Consider the following 8,552-nt stretch of genomic DNA (forward strand, 5'->3'; position numbering starts at 1 on the left):
GTGGCATTGTGACACTGGTATTCAAGGTTCGTCACACGCACATTGTACTACACATTTTCACTCACTCCACGGTTGGTACACTGCCAGAGCATCTTTCAACACGTGAAAATGTTTCGTAACACACATACTAAATGTCCCCGTCGAGCGATGTTCGTTTAATTCGAGTCCGAACGGATCAATAACTACTGTTTTTATAGACTGTCTATTGTTCGTTGAGCACTGCACTAGGACAGTTTATCACTCAACACTAGACTTATCGACGTATATATTGGTGCAGATACAACAGTCATTTTCTGTCCCTGCTACACACAATATTCCGTCCTTTCCTCCATTGTTTATGCACACAGTTTATTTTTTAATACCTTTTAACTGTTCTTCGCATACTCACTCTAATCTACATGGCGTCTATTTGTTTTTACCTTATCACAACACACTTTTCATATTGTTACTAGGCGTATATAGCCCTTTTGTAAATTTTTTTAATTTTCTTATCAGTGTAGCTTGCCTGGTTATCACCCATCTATCAAACAGATTTTACCATGTGCATGACAGCTTGACTTGGGCATATTGCTCAATAAATACTTCATTTAGCACTAGCATTATTTTTAATGATTTTTCCTATATGACTACAGTGTAGGTTCCACATTGGTTGACTTGATTCGCGTATCGCGTAATGAATATTCAAGGGCGTGTACCAAGTACACAGGCTTCAATTGAAGCATTGTTATATACAAAGCGGAGTTTCCACGGAACCGGCTTGTTTTTTGATTAGCTTATGCTCCAGTGTCGTTCTCAAATCACTACTGGCAGCAAACATCACATAATTGTTGCATATTACAAAGTCCATGTTTGGCTAGTCAAGACTCTCTCTCTCGGGGTTCCTTATTCTAATACAATTACAACAGTTACCTTACTATATTAGATTGCGTCATTAATTGCACTTACACACTACACATAGAAAATGGTTCAAGAAATTAATCCTTTGTATAATGATTCAAGAAATTAATCCTCACTTTATCAACAAGAAGATTGTTCGTTGCTTAATGAGCATATAATATTTTAAATGGCTCTAATTGTCTGTAAGCAAAATCTTTCCTGTGTAAGCTATTGCCTACTTTCTGAATCCACTTCCTCCAAGTTTCATTACACACAAATTTCTTTCTTAATACTAACATACTTATATTCTAAAACACAATTAAAATCTTCTTACAACTATTACTCTTTATATGTGATATGTCACTGAATAAATAACTTCACATCTTTACGTGGATACAATCCTTTGATCTTCCCCGTATGGGGATGTGCTAACAAATAGCTACATTCGTGTGGCACGTTTATTACTTCAAAGGGCCCTGAATATAGCAATTGCCACTTACTATTCTGTTTTAAGGTGGCTGAGGATTTAGGGTGGTTACGAATAAGTACTAGATCTCCTACATTATATTTCTGTTCGTTAGTTACACCTCGGTCGTACTTCCTTTTCCTCTTTGCCGCACAGCTGGTTAGTCATCTCTTCTAAATCCTCAAGCTCAGGCAAGCAAAGCAAAACGTGTGCAGCGGCTCCTCACCCGGCGCTAGCGAGTCGGCTACGGTCTGCTGCATGTGACAAATCATCAAGGTGTAGTACCCAAGGGTTCCTACCCTTGATATTGATTCGATTACAACACGGCACAAGTACCTCCTTCGATTTCATCATAGATAACTCAATCCTCCTACCCCTATTAACTGTGCTTAATTTCCCCAAGGAGAGGTCGATCAATGCGTCCCTCTCACGGAGAAAATCTACTCGCAGAATGCAGGCCACCTTCAATCCTTTAACAACGAGGAACGAGCTCACTATGGCTTCGCCCTCCTTACAAATCTCCACCTGCACCTGGTACTTAACTGATTGGCTCTGTGCACTAATGGCTCCAGACACCTTACAATTATTAACCGGGAAAGTCGGAATGCTATGTCCTTTTCCCAGTGCCTTAAATAACTCCATACTCATTACACTTACTGAGGCACCTGTGTCGATGATTATATTCACTGCAACATCATTGATTTTCGCTTCGATAATAGCTTGCACATTTTCGTTATTATCTTTCTTACATTCGTGCGGTTCGTTCAGTAGATCTTTATCCATACTGACACCGTCGTTGTATCGCAGCATACTTATCCCAGGTATATTATTATCACTCGTGTTGCTCTCACTCCATCCCTCGGCCATCGATGGAGAGCATATCGAGGCCGATTCTAGTTTGTTGGATTAGTTACTTGTGAAGTACTTGGACGGCTATTGTCCGCGACCTCCACTATATGTACACTCTGATTTGTCGGCCGCCACGGCTGCGCAATAGGCGCGTTTTGCGGTGGTGGTCTATTGTTGTCATACCGGTCATTACCCTGTCGCTCTGGGCTTCTTCGCTGATTTTGCTGCCAATTTCGATTACTATCACTATAATTGCTCTGCCACTGACCTCGCGCATTCTTCCAGCGGTTGGTCCCTGACATTCCGGATTCGTACCGGTCGTCAAATCGACGCTTTTTGTTATAAGTTGTTTGTCCATACCCGTTCTGGCCTCTACCATTACTACCATTTTGCGAATGTTCTTGCCGCTTGTTACCACCCCCACCATTTCCATGGTTGTGGTTTTGTGCACTACTATTTCTGTCATGTTTACATCCTGACCCATTATTCCGCGAGTGATCACCCGCTGATTTTGCGTCTTCCTGTATCAAGTCTATAGAATCTAGAACAGACAGGAAGTTTTCCATATCACTTTCTGGTACGTGTATTAATTTCTCTTTGATATGAATGGGTAAATGTGATTTTAGTAGTCTTATTATGTCTCTTGGTGATATAGGCTCGTCCCAGTAGCGTGTTTTGTTTATATATTTTTCAAAATACCGTCTCAAATTCCCCAGACGAGGTGAGTACGGTTCGGGATTATATACTTCTTTTCTTAGCCGCTCTTGTATACAAGGCGACCAATATTTCGATAGAAATGCCCTTTCGAACTGTTCATATGTCATGCAGCTGTCTGCCACTTCTGTAGCCCACAACGCTGCGTCACCTTGAATGTACGACATGACGTATTGAATTTTCTGTGTTTCGTTCCACACACTGGGCAAGATATTTTTAAAGCTTTTTATGAATACTACTGGGTGTACTGATTTCCGTTCAGTAGTAAACGTTTGAAATTGTCTATTTTTGATTAAACTTTCTTCCACTAATATTTTTGAACTACATGGTTTTGCTCCTGGGACATATGCTGTGTGCTCCGAACCGAAGCTACAGCTCTTCACATTATCGACTACAGATTTCTCATTGTTGTATCGCGTATAAGTTTGTGCGTTGCCAAAACCATGGGCTGTTGGCGACAGAGGTTCCTGTTCCAAATGCTTTCTGCTTTGTGCTAAACCCTTCTCCAGGTCGGATATCCGTTTGTTCATATTCACTTGCCACTGCGGAATATCCTCACTGAGTATTTGTTTGATGGTTTGCACGTCGATCTGTACCTGACTATTTACTGCGGTACTGAACGATTCGGAGCCTCTATTTGCTATGGCTGCTTGTACTTTGGAATTAATGTTCTTGTCAATCTCACACTCCTTCACTTCTAGCCATGCGTTGAATTCTGTTTCAATTTTAGTTGCTTGTTCGTTCCACTTCTGCTCTACAAGCTGCGTGGAATCTATTTCTAGCTTTTCTACTCGATTGGCTAATACACCTATTTCGTCTACCCTGTTAGTGTTTGCTACTTGCAGGTTGTTGACCTGTTCAGTCAGCTCCTGCACAGCCTTAGGTATCGACTCATAATTCTTTTTCATATCTGCAATCTCTTTTTTCATGTTTTCTAACGATTGCACAAGTTGCTGGTCCCGCTCAGCTTGCCGGCGATCTCGCTCAGCTTGCTGGGCAAGGAAAGTTTCTGTTAACTGGCGATCTCGCTCAGCTTGCTGGGCAAGTAAATTTTCTGCTAGCCTACGATCTCGCTCAGCTTGCTGGCGGTCTCGCTCGACTTGCTGTTGCGCAAATTCTGCCTGGTAATTCAGCACGCGCTCTAATATAGCCTGAAGCGAATACCCACCAGGCAGATTACCACTCTCTGGTTCCTGCTTTTCTGGTGGTGGTACAACTTCTTTCTCTACATCCCCTTGAGGACTAGTGGGCGGTGGCACCACTTCCTGTGCCCCTGCCCCCACATTCTCACATGTTATATCCTCAAAGAGAGTACTAGTACTACTTGAGGTACCCGGTTCCACATTTCCTGCACTAACTAATTGTTGTTCCTCAGTATCCATATTGCTCGGACGTTCACTACGCAGCTTAACCATATTCCTAAATTGCTTACTAAAACACAAAGTCTGACAGTTTTGCCCCTTGCACACAAAATACGTTAATTTATCTACACTAACTGCACACTAAAAATTACTATCTACCATCAACTTTGTCCTGTCACAAACACTAACATCAAACTACGCACAATATGCACACCACTAGCAAAATGAGATCACTTCACTGGAGCTCGACTTCTACAAACAGGACAACTACACTGTAGTCTTACCTTTAGTTTATCTTATCTCGGGGTTCGGCTGCCCCCGGATTACGTAGTCGTTACAGCTTCTCAGTACTATCAGGATCGTCTTCTCAGACTCGTTTGCAGTAGTACGTTTTGTCATGAAAGAGTGTTGACACATTCATTAATACATAGCATTGATCATGATATACATACATACATTTATCACTAAATACATATATATCTATACATACATAACAATCAACACTGAAAGAAAAATACATAAAATTTTATATTTGTGGCCACTGCAAATTCGGGCCCCGCGTTTTTGGGCGACAGTTTCGCGTAAAACTCTCCCTCGCGGATTGTAAAATTGTTATTCTTTAGTTTATTTATTCTCTTTGTAACAACACATTTACGAAGAGAGTTACGTGAAATACTTTTAGCAATGCTGTGCTTTGCTTTTCTTTATCATCATTACCTTTTAGCGGAATAAAATGTATATATGGAAGTCTGATTGTTCTGGATCTGGCCTACAATTTAAGGAACGATTTTTCGTAACTGCAACTCATGCTAAGAATCAATATATCTTCCCTACTTCATAGTGATTAAAAGTTGAAATTACTTTGTTATGAGCACTAATGTTACAGTTCGTATGATCGTTCAAAAACACAAGTTCGCAGTGGATTTTATTTCTCGTTAAAAATGCTATTTCATACCACGACTAGCCCAAGAACATGAGACTCTCATTAAAAAATACGTTGTCACTATAAAGTTTGCCAGATCAGAACGGAGCACAGCAAGATTCCTATCAGATTCTGAAGGTACATTAAATTATTTGCACTGTAAATTACATCCTATCAGTAGCCCGCGTCAACCTGCAACACATCATAAAATCTGCTGATCTTCACTGCCAGTCTGGGAGCTAAAAGAAATAATATTATTTTACTATTATTTTACCGCTTCCTTGCGGTATGCTCGACTATATTGTAAGTCGTTTAAATACGCCGCGGCAGCGGCTCTTCGTTCTCCACGCAGCTCAGCACCACAGATAATATTTATATAACTGAAAAATGTCTCAACAGGATGGGATAATATGCAAGCAAGCTTAACAATAAATAATACAAGTTTTCATTTAAACAACTCTATTAAAACCTTTAAATATCTCAGTGATTACAGACCTTTGTGAATTCACACGTAATGGCGTACATTGCTTAGTCTCGACAAAAGAGTGCTACATTCGCGTTCTCTACGACAACAACAGGAGATCTTACTCGCACAACTTCCAAATCAAGAAGACAAAGACATTAATCTACATCACGCATTATATACTAGTTCCTTTTTTAATCTCTGTTTAACATTTATCTTCTGTGTCGGTTTTATTACTCGCCGACGCAGACGTTTTCAAAAATAAATAATAAAAAAAAATACATAATTTTATGCAATGACACAATATGATACATCTAATTCTCTAATTACTACATAATATATTGTTTTTGTTTCTCTAGACGTTACAAGCTATATTTTCGGACTTGTGTCCCGCTTTGGTAAAAACAGAAGAAAACGTTCAACAGGTTCACCATTCTCTTTCACATATCTTAATGTGGAAGGTAATTGATCAATATGTGAAATGTCCGCAGTAGAATCTACTGTTATAGAGAAACATTAGGCCTGTTCTATTTCACTTACGATAATTCCTTTTATTCGTTCAGAAAGAAGCTCTATTATTTCATCACAGATTGCTGAAGAAAGATAACTGCCCTGGATTTCCATATCGTTCAATGTGCTCTGTGAGAAAAGGATCAGACTCGGCTATAAGTTCAAGAGACATCCCAAACAGACCATTATGTAATGAATGGAATATTTCAACGTGTCCACATAGGGGAAGTCCACGACTTGTCAGCTTCTTTACCCTTTCAACATCCTGCGACAGTACATTTTTTCTGTCTCATCATATGACTCAAAATGGTTGTCTGTTGTTCCGAGTGACTTTTTTCTTGTTAAAAGTGATAACTCAGAATTTTTGTGTTCAAGTGAATTCTCATGATGAGATAAAATATTAGAAATATTTTTCCAATCTGCAATACCATTAGTAGCAATTGCGGCATTACCTACGAACAATTTACGTGGTGCACAAGAAACAGCACCGGTGCTACAGGAGTATACTAGAAAATCATGCAAAGTTGATACACCATTCAAAAGCTTACAGAAAAATACATTTTTGTTCAAATATCTGGTTTTATTGCCTACTGATCGTGAATTAGCAAAATCACCGTTACAATTTTGATTAATGCCACATTGTAAGAAAATGTCGATTGTTGATTCATTGAAACACCATTCTGCAGGATCATCATTAACAAGGTTATTTCTTTTTGTAATGTCTGACTGGAAACTTAGTTTTTCGTGAAACTCGAAATCAGGAACAATTTGGCTTTCTTCATTTTTAACTTTTGTTTAGTCTGTATTTACTTGTTTAACAACAGCTGCAGTGCCACAAACATCATCTGTACTACTTGAACTCGAAGTTGAACCAGCAACATTTTTTGCGAAAAATTTATCTACTCTGCCAAGCGCTTTTAGAACATTGACTTCTCGTTCTTGTCTTTCATTGGGTAATTTCTGAAATGCCGCCGCACTTAATTTTTCACTTTTTTTTGTCACTGCAATTCCTGTTAAGGCACTTACAAAATTGTCAACCAACAGTAAAAACAAAAGAAAAAAAATTGTGAAAGGAAAGAAAGAAAGACTATATCCAGTTCCAATCGTACTACACCGCACATGAGCAAAAATCTTTCTACTTTAAACACTGCACAGGAGCACAAAGATTTTTTCCTTTAAACGTGGAACAATGAACTGACCAACTTGGATTACTCGACGTAACTATGCTATGAAAGAACGACAATGCAGAATAATTTAATTTCACTGTCGCCTGTTTCTCTGTTGTCAGTGAACAGCAGAAGCACGGCTGCCGGCTGCAATTCGTCGTGTAAAGAAAACGGGACAATCCGTTTTTTGCCTTCTGCTTCCCGTGTCGCTGGAATTTTAGCTGGAACGCAAATATATTCTGAACATTCTTGACACTGTCTTTCTAATTCTGAGAGCAAATAATTTTTGCAATTTCTTGCAGTGAGATGTGATGGATCGACTCTTACCCCACTTATTCTTATAACGTTTTAGCAGTTTCTGTGGGCAGAGAAGACAAACTACAAAGTTTAAGGAGTCTTAGTGGCAGATGAAGTGATGTGTTGTCATTTGTGTGAACATTGCTGTTATGTTGTATGGCGTCTGGATTTTATGGACCTTACATAAGCTTGATCCATAGTGACAGCACAATACAGCATGAGATCCTCAGAAAACAATTACTATAATGTATCAATAAAAGGCAATTGCAGTTAATCTCATGCACCGAAAACCAACAAAACAATAGCTACCAATATGGGGACAGGGGCATGAATAAATAAGTTAAAATGGAGCGCATTTTGGAGACGAACCGAGCAGGTGGTTAATGGCATCGGAAAACCGCATTTAACAAGAGAATGGCTAGCTTCAGCGCAGAAAGGGATAAGGCCAGAGCAATACATTATTCCTATATATATACTAAGATGGTCCTTTCGGACAGATACCATGACAAATGATTGAAGCGATTTCATAAATTCACTGTAGCTCCATTCATTGACATATGGTCACGACACACTACAGATACGTAGAAAAACTCATAAAGTTTTGTTCGGCTGAAGCCGCACTTCAGGTTTCTGCCGCCAGAACGCTCGAGAGCGCAGTGAGACAAAATGGCGACAGGAGCCGAGAAAGCGTATGTCGTGCTTGAAATGCACTCACATCAGTCAGTCATAACAGTGCAACGACACTTCAGGACGAAGTTCAACAAAGATCCACCAACTCCTAACTCCATTCGGCGATGGTATGCGCAGTTTAAAGCTTCTGGATGGCTCTGTAAGGGGAAATCAACGGGTCGGCCTGCAGTGAGCGAAGAAACGGTTGAACGCGTGCGGGCAAGTTTCACGCGTAGCCCGCGGAAGTCGACGAATAAAG

The sequence above is a fragment of the Schistocerca cancellata genome, chromosome 7 (genome assembly GCF_023864275.1).
Source record: "Schistocerca cancellata isolate TAMUIC-IGC-003103 chromosome 7, iqSchCanc2.1, whole genome shotgun sequence".
In the NCBI taxonomy this organism is placed as follows: domain Eukaryota; kingdom Metazoa; phylum Arthropoda; class Insecta; order Orthoptera; family Acrididae; genus Schistocerca; species Schistocerca cancellata.